The 13,333-nt window shown below is 46.5% G+C and overlaps 1 protein-coding gene and 1 long non-coding RNA gene across 2 annotated transcripts in view; both read right to left on the minus strand.

Annotated features, from left to right (window-relative positions):
• Nucleotides 1-13,143, minus strand: part of LOC132344311 (uncharacterized) — a 142,658-nt gene extending 129,515 nt beyond the window's left edge. Inside the window, exon 1 of the long non-coding RNA XR_009493555.1 lies at nucleotides 4,749-13,143. This is a non-coding gene — a long non-coding RNA (uncharacterized lncRNA). The remainder of the gene's footprint in view (nucleotides 1-4,748) is intronic.
• Nucleotides 1-13,333, minus strand: part of NHSL2 (NHS like 2) — a 311,216-nt gene that overhangs the window by 145,649 nt on the left and 152,234 nt on the right. The gene's annotated exons all lie outside the window — the stretch shown is intronic.

The following is a 13,333-nucleotide window of genomic DNA, read 5'->3' on the forward strand; positions in this document are numbered from 1 at the left end:
ACTATAGTCATGTAAGATATCAACATCAGGGGAAACTGGGTAAAGAACCCCCTGTACATTTTTTTTTTTTTTTGCGATTTGCTGAGAATTTATAATTATTTCAAAATAAAAAATTTTAAAGGGGGTTGGTGTATTACTTGATGTATTTATTTACTAAGATGTCAAAGCTGGGTTTTTTTGGAAGCAGTTCATAAGTCAGTACATCAGAAAGCAGGGAAAGGATGGAAACTAGCATTTGCTGGGGACATGCTCTGAGCCAGACAGTTCACCTATATAATATTATTTAATTCTCAAGATATCCCTGGCGAAGTTGGCATTTTTTCTCATTTCAGATGAAGAAAATGAATCTTAGACTCAGGGCTTGTCCAAGTTAGTGGCTAATAATTTCTAACTGAAGCTAATAATTATTAAGTGCATATGTATGCTAAGTGCTATTCATGAATTATTTCATTTAATACTCAAAATAACTATGTAATGTATTATAGGTACTACTATTACTCCCATTTAACAGATGAGGGACCTGAAGCTCAGCTAGGTTAAATGACCTGCCCCAAATCATACAGCATGGAAGAGGTAGAATCAGGATCCAAGACAGACATGTATGATGTGCTTTTCCTCAACCTCAAGGCACTTTCCAAAGTCAAGTGGGGTAAGAAATTCAGATTCCAAGGCAGAAATGAACCCTCCTCGGTGTCCTCAATACATCCCATGAGTCTCTTACTCCAGTCCCTAGAACCGTTTATTGCATACATACCTCCAATGTCTGCCTCTCCCTCCAATGCTAAATTATGGAAACTCCTTGAGAGATAGAACCATGGTTTACTCATGTTCATGACTCTAGAATAGAGGCATAACTAATATCTGGTGCATGGATGAAAGAAGTAAGAGATCTCTTTAAATTCTGTGAATAATTCTCTTTTTTTACACTTTTTATTTTGTATTGGGGTATAGCCAATTAACAAACAATGTTGTGATAATTTCAAGTAAACAGCGAAGGGATACATATACATATATGTACACATACATATACATGTATCCGTTCTCCCCCAAACCCCCTCCCATCCAGGCTGCCACATAACACTGAATAGAGTTCCATGTGCTATACTGCTGCTGCTGCTGCTAAGTCACTTCAGTCGTGTCCGACTCTGTGCGACCCCATAGATGGCAGCCCACCAGGCTCCCCTGTCCCTGGGATTCTCCAGGCAAGAACACCGGAGTGGGTTGCCATTTCCTTCTCCAATGCATGAAAGTGAAAAGTGGAAGTGAAGTCCTCAGTTGTGTCCGACTCTTAGCGACCCTATGGACTGCAGCCCACCAGGCTCCTCCGCCCATGGGATTTTCCAGGCAAGAGTACTGGAGTGGGGTGCCATTGCCTTCTCCTACAGTAGGTCCTTATTGGTTATCCATTTTAAATATAGCAGTGTGTAATTGTGCATCCCTAACTATCCCTTCCCCCGATTCTCCCCCCCTGGCAACCATAAGCTTGCTCCCTAAGGTTGTAAATCTGTTTCTGTTTTGTAAGTTATGAACAATTCTCTCTCTAGGGCTGCACCTGGGAGTATCTGAGAAACCATCTCCACCTGCATCACACCGGGTGGGCTGAGTAGACGTGTGGACCCCAGTTTTCTCTGATCCCACATCACAACCACTGGTGTGTTGGAGCAATTTACCCTGGCTCACCATAGCCAATTGTTATATTTTCAGAATTTTGTAAACCAATTTTTAAACCATTCACAGCTTGAAATCAGCCATGGTGGGAATATTTAGGCCATAAAAATTGGCAAATGCTACAAAGCAAGGCACTCTCCACAAACACCAGAACTGGTTGTTAAACATTTACCAGCGCACTGCTGATCCCAGACATTTGGCTGCAGTACTTAGGTGCAAGTAAATAAAGAACTCCCAGGTGGAAGGGGCAAAAATAAGCCTTCTAGGGTGCTGCAAATGTTCTTTATCTTGATCTGGCTTCTGGTTACACAAAGACGTACACATAGGTAAAAATCCATTGAGCTACACATTTACAACTAGCACACTGTTTGCACTTACTGTATGCATGTTTTGCTCAATAAAAAGGAACTCCCAGACTATGCAAAGAGCTGTAGATTGATCTAGATCTCCTGTTCCCTGCAGAGACCCTACTAATCAAGATGCACTGACGCTCCCAGGCATACTGATCTACGTGCATTATGGATGATGAGGCAGCTCAGTTCAGTGCATTATCTATTGCGCAGGATGGGGCAAAGGTGGTCCAGACAGCTGCTGGCATCGGGAATCCGAGTCCCTTCACGTCTTTTGTTCGTCACAGCTGCTGACATCTCTCACCTACGTTATTCGTAGCTGTGACTCGGGATGGTGCTGTTTGCTGATGGGCAGCATGACTCACTATCCAGCAGATCATTTTTCTAATTAAGTGGGGAGATGGACAGATATTTTCCCATACTTGGGCAGAAGCCTCATTTGCTTGTGTCTTTTTACTGCAATTACTCAGCTTTATATTGAAGGGGCGATTTTCTCCACTTTAAAAAAATAGTACATGAAACCTGCCCCTTCAGACAATGTGTGGGGAACATGGAAAGGAAATGAAGCACTTTTCCAAAATGCACCCTCATGAGAGAGAAGAAACAACCTTCACTGAGCTTCTTCCACAAAATTGCCATAGATGGGAATGCCCAGCTCCCTATTTTATCTTTAGGATGCTGGCTGGCGTTTAACCTTCCTGAAACGATTCCCATCCTCCTCCTGCTTTCTGGACTCCTCTCCCCTCAGCCACTCAACTGAACAACTTCCTTGGGGCAGCAGCTTTATTCTGTGAAGGAACGACAGGAGCTTGCAGGCAAATCCTGGGGTCTAGGAAGTGGGATGGGAGGTCTAGCTCAGTGATAGCCCTTCATGGAGATGCAGGAGCAACCATGGTGGAATTTGAAGGGTGGACAAGGATAAATTTGCACAGTGTCACTCTCATAGCCTCAAGAAATCAAATAACTAGTCCCCCTCTCTTCTAGGCTCAGAAATAGCTCCTCAGATAAACCCAATTCAAGCTCAAGTGCTCAAAGTGCATTGTAGACAGATACTGCTATGAGGATTTTTTTTTAAGTAGAATGTTAGTAGCTCCTGGAAGTCCCACTCAGTCCCCCATGAGCTGAAGTCATGGAACTCACCAGTTGGCTCAGCCCCCTCTCATTTCTGCCTCCAACAGGGTAAGCAGCCCTGGCACTGGTCTCACTGCTCTTTCACTGCATTCATTGGGCCCTTGTACAACTTTCCAGTTATGAGTCCAGTCCTGAATCCCAAGCGTACTTGGACAGAATTACATTTCCTGCCTGGCTTTTGCCAGGCTCTTTCTCCAAGGGACTACTTCCTATAACACACACACACACACACATACACACACACATACACGTTTGCCTCTGCCATGCCTAAGTCTTCCACACCCAAAGACCACCCAAGAACCAGTATTCCCAACCCCACCCCTTCCTTAATAGCCTCAATAGTGGCTGCAATCCCAGCATGCCTCCTGCCCAAATTATGACAACTCGCTTAAATCACAAAGAACAAAGTCCTCAGATGCTCTTGGTAAATCCAACTGATCCTTGGCCCACATATGATGCTAAAGGCTTGACCAGGGGCCTAGCTTTACCTCTAATGTCCAGAAAGGTCCCACACCGCCCCTTCTGTCCAGAAACAGTTCAGTTGAACTGTGTCCCTGCTGGTTTCTGACGTTCAAAGTCTTTTCCAGTGGTTGAGGTCATGTTTGGGGCCCAGCTGCAAGTTTCCTTCACAAGAGACTGCTGTCAGATGAGATATACCCACTCTAGTGCCAACAATGTCAGCACTTATCATACCCTCATCAGGTTACCTGAGTGCACGAGAAGCTGCTGCCTCTTTCTCTCTCAAAGGGGCTGGGAGTGGGGTGAGGAAAGGGAGGAGCAGAGAGGTAGAGAAGGAGGTCAGATAGGAGGATCAGCTGCCATGTTGAGTTACTGGCTCCCCTCACCAGCAGTGGCCACCGCTAGTCATTTAACAGATATTTGTTGAATAAAACCATAAAGAAATGCATGGATTAGATCTAAAATGTAAAAGAAAAGCATTCTTTAGCTCACAGATATATCAAGCTCTCCTTGAATCGCTATCACCAGCCCAGTTTGCCTTCCATACCTCTTTCTTTACACTTCTCCCTTTCAGCTAAGCAGCATTAAGTCCTTTTCTCTGAGGTCCTAAAAAACTAATAGCCTTGCTTTTAGTTTTCCACAAAATGGAAAACAAGCCTGAGAAGAACTTGCATGGTTCTTGGCCACCGCATATGCAACTTGAGCCGACTGAACCCTGTTTGCTCATCTGGGAGGTTATACACCAGTGTGTCATGGACAAACAGACTGATGGCTGGGGCCGGAAATATTTCCATCTGCCTTTCTCATGGGGTTCCTAGCTCCCCTCTGGCCTCAATTCTTCCTCCAGCAGCAAAGCCAACACTCCACATTCCCAAACTCCCACTCTTCGGGGTTTGGGTAGGCAGTTCACAAGGGTGCTGGTAGGCCAGGCTGCACAGACCAGGCCTCTGAGCTTACAGACTCCCAAATACAGAGCCCCTTGTGGAATCAACCAGGGGGCTGTGCTCATGGCCCATCTGCCTCAGTTACCAAGGTTCTTGGAGGTCCTGGCAGGTCCTGCTCCCACCTCCCACCAGGTCAATGTCAGACATTCCCAGACCTCACTGACAGGGCAAAAGTTAAAATATCCAGACTACATACCTAGTCATTCCAGCAACTTGCCCAGCAGTCCTCCAGAATGTGTGCTTGGGAGCTGGAGGAGGGATAAAATGAGAGGACAAGGCTGCTGGGGAAAGCCCTCGGCTCTGTAACCTTCTGGCCAAGTGAACTGAATTTCTAGACTAAGGCCGGAGGAGGGACAAGCAAAGGAGAGAAAGGAAAGGAGGCAGGACCAAAGCTAACCCCTTCTTTTTTCTTCCTAAACTCAATCCAGATTTGCCTTCTGAGGGCTGCCTGAAACTGATCCTTGAGGCTCTGACTCAGCCTTTCTTAAAGACATAGTCTCCACTATGCGGGGGTGGGGGGCAAATCTCACCTGGCCCAAATATGTCCCAGGACAAAAGATAGGGGGAAGGCAACACAGTGCAAAACCCCAAATGCCCCACACCTCCACTCTTGATCTAGACCCACAACTGGAGATTCCCTCAGAGCAGCCGACTTAAGACCTCTGCTGGGTGACTCTGCTAGCTAGAGTCACTGGGCTGGTCTCTTGAAGTCTGTAAGTGAGTGTGGGAAAAAGAGCACTGGAACATGAGTCCCATCTCTCACTACTTCCTGTGTCACCACGATCAAGTCACTCTCCTCCTCTCAGCCGTGGTTTCCCTTCTTGACACATAAAAAGCTAATAGTGGCAGCCCTCCCAAGCTCCCAGCTTGCTGCTGTCTCTTCTTACAGTGGAAGGCAGCACCCTGAGGTGCTTAGGGTCCTGGCATCTGACCCTCAGCAGCCTGTGCTGTTCCAGCTCAGAGATACTTACAAGGATCAGAGTTGGGACTTTTTTGCTGGGTTGGGTAGGGGTGGAATCCGGGTGTGAGCTGGTGAGTGGATAGATAGGGAGCCATTTTGTGTGTGTGCCAGGGGAGGAGAAGGAACAGCCTATCTTCCGTGTTCTCTGCAATTCAGGGGTGCAGAAAGTGGCTATGAGCACATCCTGATCTTCCCCTTGCCTCCATATTTCTCACTTCCTCTGTAGGAAAACCACCTAGGCCATCAGCTTGGCAAGGTCTGGGGGCCAGGCTCTGGGCCTGGTGGCTCTTTCTTACTGCAGACTCCAGCTCCTCTTCTTCCCTAAAGCTGCCTGCCTGCTCTCCACACCTAGGCTTGTGTTCCTTTTCAGTCTGTCTGCAGAGTGGGGCACTGTCTTCAAGCTCCCCCCTCCTTTTTCACCCCGAAGAACAGCACACAGCCTCATTTCCTTTTGAGGCCATGGTTCTCAGCTGTCTGTACATAAGAATTTCTTGAAGAGCTTTAGAAAAAAGGCTCATACTCAAGCTTCACCCCTGGAGTCAGATTCCATCAGTCTGGGGCATCCTGGGCACCACTGGTGTAAAAACTCGGGAGGTGATTCTAATGTGCCATCAGAGGTACAAGCCATGGCTTTGAGGGTTCCTGCTGCTTAAGATATCAGGGAATCAGAGGAAGGGTGACCAGCTAACAGGTATAGGAAAAGAGAAAATGTTGGCACCTCCCAAAGTTATTCCAGAAGCAGTTCTTCCCTGCATGCATCACTCTCTCAGGAGAAAATAATGCCAGTGGCTCACACCATCATGCCAGACAATGTTAAGTGCTTTGTTACCTCACCCAATCCTCATTACCACCATTGTTTTTTTTCAGTTGCTCAGTTGTGTCAGACTCTTTGCGACCCCATGGACTGCAGCAAGCTGGGCCTCCCTGTCCCGCACCATCTCCCAAAGTTTGCCCAAGTTCATGTCCATTGCATTGGTGCTCCACGGGAGGAGGGAATGGAAAACAATCCCAGCACACTTGCCATGAGAACCTCATGAACTGTGTAAAAAGACATGACCATCATAGGAGGTATCATTCTTATTCTCATTTTGCAGTTGAGGAAACTGTGGCATTGAGAGGTGAAGCAATTGGTTCAAGAGTGGGATTTGAACTCAGGCATGTGGCCATCAGCCATTATGCCACATCCCTCTTGCTGTCAAGCTTCAGATCTGGTACTGTTCTCAAGACGCTCCCCTCCTCCCTGGAAGGGCCTTCATCCCACAACCCAGGTCTGGAGATGCACTGGGGCTGAAAAAGTATGCTACCTTCTATGCATAAAAAGCTGTCCTTTATCCTGGGGAGGTCATCTGTATTTGAGGAAACTGCATGTGAGGTCTGACACTCACATTCCAGGAAGACACACAGCTGCAGTGTTTAAAAAATAGACTCTGGTCAGACAGACCTGGATGCACAGTCCAGCTTGGCCACATACTTGATGGTGACTGTACACTATACTCTCCTCCTCAGTAGCCCTGGTCTCCTTGTGTATCAAGTGGGATAATCACACAGTTTCTGGGGTCATGGAGCTGCAATAAAAGTACATGGGCAAAGTGTCTGGCATAGAGGGGTGCTCAGTATGCATGCTTCCCAACTCTCCAGCCTGCCCTTTATTGGAGGAGCCTTCTAGGGTATGTGGCAAAGCCCTTTAGCAGTCTACAGACCCTTTTGCAGGAAAAAAAAAGCCTTTAAATATATTAAATAATGGAGACGGAAATGATAACCTACTCCAGTATTCTTGCCTAGAGAATCCTGTGGATGGAGGAGCCTGGTGGGCTGCTGTCTGTAGGATCACACAGAGTCGGACATGACTGAAGCATCTTAGCATGCATGCATGCATTGGAGAAGGAAATGGCAACCCACTCCATTGTTCTTGCCTGGAGAATCCCAGGGGCCGAGGAGCCTGGTGGGCTGCCGTCTATGGGGTCACACAGAGTCAGACACGACTGAAGTGACTTAGCAGCAACAGCAGCATATTGAAAAACTACTTAGGATTACAAAGGAAACATTATTGTATACAGAAATACAATTTACAGTCTAGTCATATGTGCTTCTTGATGAACAGATTCAATGTAACAAGATCTAGCAACAGGTCTAATACTAACAAACTTTTGAGATAGTAAAAAAAAAATGATTTTTTGAGATACCTGTGATAACTGTGATGTGATATGGAAAAAGGCTGTAACTCTACTGTTGACAGTCCCAAATGTGGCTGATAGCACTGTGGTTTACTGCACTGGAGACAGGTCTGCCCCCTTTTCTACTCAATAGCTGTGTGATCTGGGCCACCCTACTTAGCTTCTCTGTGCCTGTCTCCTCACCTGTAAAACTGGAGTTGCTGTGAGGATGCAATGAATGGATAAGTACATGTAAAGTGCTTAGAGCCAGGGCTAGGACACAGCAGAGGCTCTTTAAGTTATCTACAAGTTAAGTTAACTCTTTTTGTTATCTACAAATGGGCTTCTATAGATCAGGGTGGTGCAGAGTTCATTAACCCAACCCCCAGGGCAAAGTCCTACCTCCAGCTAAGCTCCCCTACTATGCAAAGATGACTCCAACACCACTTGTGCTGCTTTGCCATTTGTATTCCTCTGGGACTTGGGATCTTTAAATATCTTCTTTAAAACACTGCCAAAGCCAGGTCTTCTGAGGCCAAGAAACAAGCTCCTTTTCAAGGACTGCCCTCCCTGGGGCTTTGCCTCAGGACAGCCTCCAAGTCCTCTCCACGTAGCCCCACTTGCCCTCCAACTCCCCCTCCCTCAACCTCTGATGCCCAAGGCGCTGCAGTTACTGGCTCTGCCATGGCTTCAAGCTTCCCACTTAAGAGTCTAGAATTTGCCTCTAAACTTTTAACAAGCTCAAGGGTAATTTGGAAACTGGTAGCACTCCCTAACTTATTGTTGTCATTATGAGTCAAGGAGGGGGTCTGTGAAGATCAAAATCATCCCTTCAGTGTACAGATGTGGCAACTGAGACCCAGAAAGAAACAAAGACTTGCTGAAGCCCATATGGCAGTTTGCTAGCAACTCTGGGCTTGTGACCCAAGATTCCTCTTACTCTGTTCTCCTTGGTTGAAGCAAAATTTCCATCTTCTTAGACCTCCCCCTTCTTCTTCCTCTCCATCATCTGGCCAGTTCACACTTCTCATCAGTTCCATTTCATCATAAATATGGTGCCAATCCATTAGCCCCTCTCCATATCCCTGCCCCTGCCCTGGTCAGACCCTCTCGCCCTTCACTCCTCACCTGCCTCCCCAACCATGGCCCACTCTGCTGCTTGAAACTTCTTACTCTGTGCCTCTGCTCCTGTCGCATGCCACAGATGTCAAGAACTCGAAGGAAGCTTATGGTTCTTGAATCTAACTCCTCACACACCATCCCACTCCACATCCTGCCATGTCAGAGAGGAAGCCTCCAAGGTTGTGCTAGGTGAATGGAGCCCTCCAAGGTCTGACAGCAAGCAAGAGGGAGAGCTGGCACCCAAACTCAGGTCACAAGGTCATCAAATCTGCATTCTAGAAAGAATTGACTTTACTACTACTATTCCCATGACATCACCCATGTCTCAGAATTACATCCCAAATCCTATTGTTTCAGGTAACAACTGGAAAGCTTGTTTTGGTCAGGACCATGATTGCTAGTTCCCCTTCTACATGCTCATTTTGGAAGATGTGGACAATACTCCATATCTTTCTCCCATTTTCCCCCAGATCCTCTAAGGTAGGCCTCCAGTAGCCACCAGACCAAATTGCCTCCTGATCTGTCTCAAGCATGGGTAGGCCCTGCCTGCTCACCAACCATTTCACAAATACTTCTACAGGCTTGGGCTCAAAATCAGTTTGCTAGTCTCATGTTTGTGAACTCCCCCATTGCCCTGAATCTCCTAGAATATATTAGACTGTGTCTGCCTCCCCTCTGCTGCACTAGCACCTGGTACCAGGCCTAGCATAGAATGGAGATTCAATTTCTGAGAAATGAATGAATGAATGAAGGAAAATGCTAATATTGCAAGAGGGATAGAGAGGAACAAGACAAAGACAACCCTGCCCTCTGGGAGTTTAGAATTTACTTATGAATATAAAATATATATGTGAATACAGAACCAGGTTGCCATATCTGACTTTCCCTGCAGTCCAAGCAGGAGCCTGGGACACTGTAATAATATCAGTGTAATAATGTAATAATTATTTATATGAAGTGTAATTATTTATATCAGTGTAATGTAATAATATCATATATGAAACGAGTCGCCAGTCCAGGTTCAATCCACGATACTGGATGCTTGGGGCTGGTGCACTGGGATGACCCAGAGGGATGGTATGGGGAGGGAGGAGGGAGGAGGGTTCAGGATGGGGAACACATGTATACCTGTGGCGGATTCATTTCGATATTTGGCAAAACCAATACAATATTGTAAAGTTTAAAAATAAAATGAAATTAAAAAAAATAATAAGGCTGCAATGTAAAAGCAGTTGGGTGCAAGAGCATGGCAGGGCAGGTCATGGAGGCAGCATCTTGTATCCAAGTGCACATCGAGCTAAGCAGCAGACTGTAACAGGCCTGGGGTGTGTGTGTGGGGGGTGGTGTTGGGAAAACCAGATTAGGTTTCCAGGAACTAGAGACACCATGTTAGTAAAAGTATGTTCAGAGTGGAGAGGAAAGATTCTGGATATATTTCTTCAAGGCCTGGTGTGTACCTGCAGAGGCTTATCAGTAAACTGGAGGGCGATGGGACCAGAGACAGGAGGAAGCCTGGGGATAGATGAGAAGTGTGAATGAGAAAAGAAGCAGTGAGAAAGGGAAGACAAAACCAGGCAAAAATGGCTAAGGAACCAATTCCATCTTGTGAATGAAGCTGATGCTATCGCCACTGAAATGGGAAAGTCATTGAGGAGTGGGAAGAATGGGAGTGTAGCTTGAAGTCTTCTCACTCTTAAACTTCATGCATTCACTCACTAAGCATTTACTCAATACCCCAGGACATAGCTCTTGACTCCATATGTTTGTGTGTGTGTCTACATATTCTAACTCTAGGGAATGCTGGAGGCCTCTCCTGACCCTTCACCTTCAGGTAGGACAAGAGACTGAAAAAAAGGCATAAAGATCTTTGCTACTCAAAGTGTGGCCCATGGAGCAGCTGCATCACTATTACTTGGGAACTTGTTTGAAAATGAAGAATTTCAGGTTCTACCCCAGATCTTCTGAAACAGAGTTTGCACTTTCCTTCTTAAACTTTAATATACAAACCATCTCCTAGAGAGCTTGTTATCTATGTCACTGGCCCATAGAGTAGCAAGGAACTAGACACAACTAAGGGGCCAGTGTGCCGGGGATGAAACTTTTAATGGGAGGGACCAAGGGAAATTGATCTGGTTTGGGTGCCATCCCTTCCTCTTGGTCATTGTCAGACCTTAGCAGGCTCCATTTCCCTAGTGTGGCTTTAGCGTCTTCCTCTTTGACACAGCAGGATGTGGAGTGGGGTGGTGTATGAGGAGTTGGACTCGTGAGGAGCAAGTCAGGGTTACAGGTTTATTTGTGGGGTCCCCTTCACACAGGTAGGGAAGCAGCACCAAGCAGCACCTCCTCAAGCTCCCCAGTGCTGTCTCTGGTCTGGACCAAAGGAGGCCTGGTGGCGCCCATGTAATCTTGCCTAACTCTAGCCAAACTCCAGGCAGGGTGAGAAGGCATCACATTGGTTCAGGTCCAAATCTCTGCCTCAGAAGGAAAAGTTCTTTGAACAGTATGATCTCTGAGGACTTAGCATGATGGTCTACATCTGGCTAAAGAATTGGAGTTTTTGGGGTCCCAGCCAACATTCTTTCCATCAGAGACACAAGTAATGACATACAGGGTATGAGAGAACTGTCCCCAGATCTCCCCATGCTTTCACTGGGAATGTAAACTCACATGACACCATCTGTGACAATGTGTTGTATGATCTCACGTGTGTATATTTTAATGAAGGCATAATATATCTTCAAGTAACTACATCAGGTAGGTGAAGGATGGGTGGTTTTTACATTCTTGTGTACTTTTTTGTTTTGCCCACAATTAACTGTTATTAATAATTTAAAAAATATGAAATTAACAAAGGTTTTATTTAAAAAAAGCAATTGAACACAAAGAAAAATCATGGCAATACACAAATAAGTGCTGACTTTTATGGTGTAGATGACTCATTATATGAGGATTTGAGCGAAACTTCCAAAGTGAAAGAGCAAGGGGATGAGAAAGGGTGCCTAAGATCATGAAATTATACTCTGGTGGTGCTACCAGTAAAGAACCCACCTGTCAATACAGGAGGCGGAAGAGATGCAGGTTCGATCCCTGGGTCAGAAATATCCCCCAGAGAAGGAAATGGCAACCCACTCCAGTATTCTTGTCTGGAAAATCCCAGGGACAGAGGAGACTGGTGGGCTACAGTCCATGGGGTCGCAAAGAGTCAGACATGACTGAAGCAACTTAACACACTTAGCACAAGATCACCAAGTCTTTAGTCAAAGATGGGCCCACTCAAAAGTCCAAACCTGAATTTCTTGAACTGCAAAGATGCCCAGGTCTTAACCTGGGTAACTGGCTTCATTTTTAGAGTCAGAGAATCTGAGAACTTGAAGAATCTGAGAGATTACAAGGCCAACTATATCTTTTTTCTTACAGGAGGGAACTGAGGACAGGAGGGATTGTGAGGACTGTAGGCTCTGTATCTTGGCACACATTCTTCTCTGCCTGTATCTTCTGGGTGCCTAACTAACACCCACTCTTCCTCAAGACTTGGTTCAAACATCACTTACTCTAATGGGTTAGGTGCTCTCCTCTATGCTTACAGAATGCTTAATGTATTCCTTTATCATTCACTTGACAAACTACTGAGAACCTACTGTGTGTCAGTCACTGTTCTAGGCACGTGGGACACATCAGTGATTCAAAATTCCCTGGCCTTGTGTGTACTGATTAAATCAAAACATTTATTCAACAAATATTTATGGGTCACCTGTGCCGTGGGGTCCTGTGTGAAACATAGCTGTTTTAAGGTTGGGATAACTGTCCACAGCTTCGGTATCCTCCCTTCCCCCCATGGTCAGTGCCTTGTGAACATAATGGATGTTTTCTGAATGAATGAATGAATAATGAAATGGGCAAGGTCACACTTGAGAAGGAGCTGGTACTGAAACCCTGGTCCCCTGATAGCTAGAGCTCTTCCCACCACCCCCACCCCCACCCACCATTGCAGTCAGCCCAAATCTTTGGAACCTCCACTCCATCGCCTCGGGTGGGAAAGGTTAAAAGGAGACACGATTAAGGGCTGGGTCACTTAGGCAGATGCATTTTGGAAAAGGGAGACCCACTCTGTTAGGGATCCCTCTGGAGAGAATGGGGACATCGCCAGCTTCTCACATCCCTGCTCAAAAGCTTGGGGCAAGCAAGAAGTGGCTCTCTCTAGTATGGCCCTGTCAGACCAGCACTGTACAGGGACTGATTATTCTAGGGTACATTCTACTTCGGTGTTTAAAAAACCGTTTTCGTTCAAAACAAAGCCACCTCTGGGACTGTAGAGACTTCCTCCACCCCCACCCCCTCACCTCCACCACATCCCGGGGCCCCAGGATCTTTTCTCGCTCTGAGCCAGAGAGGCCGCGTCCGTTTTGGCATCTGGAGCAGCTGCCCTGCAGCGCCCTCTGCCGGGCGCGGGGTCTACTCGGCCGCTCGGCTGGGCGGGGGAGGAAGGCGGGCGGGGCGCCGGGTCGCTTCAGAGGAGCCTCCTGTTCTGGAGGTGCTGATGGACCT

This window comes from Bos taurus, chromosome X (genome assembly GCF_002263795.3).
Source record: "Bos taurus isolate L1 Dominette 01449 registration number 42190680 breed Hereford chromosome X, ARS-UCD2.0, whole genome shotgun sequence".
NCBI classification, from domain to species: Eukaryota; Metazoa; Chordata; class Mammalia; order Artiodactyla; family Bovidae; genus Bos; species Bos taurus.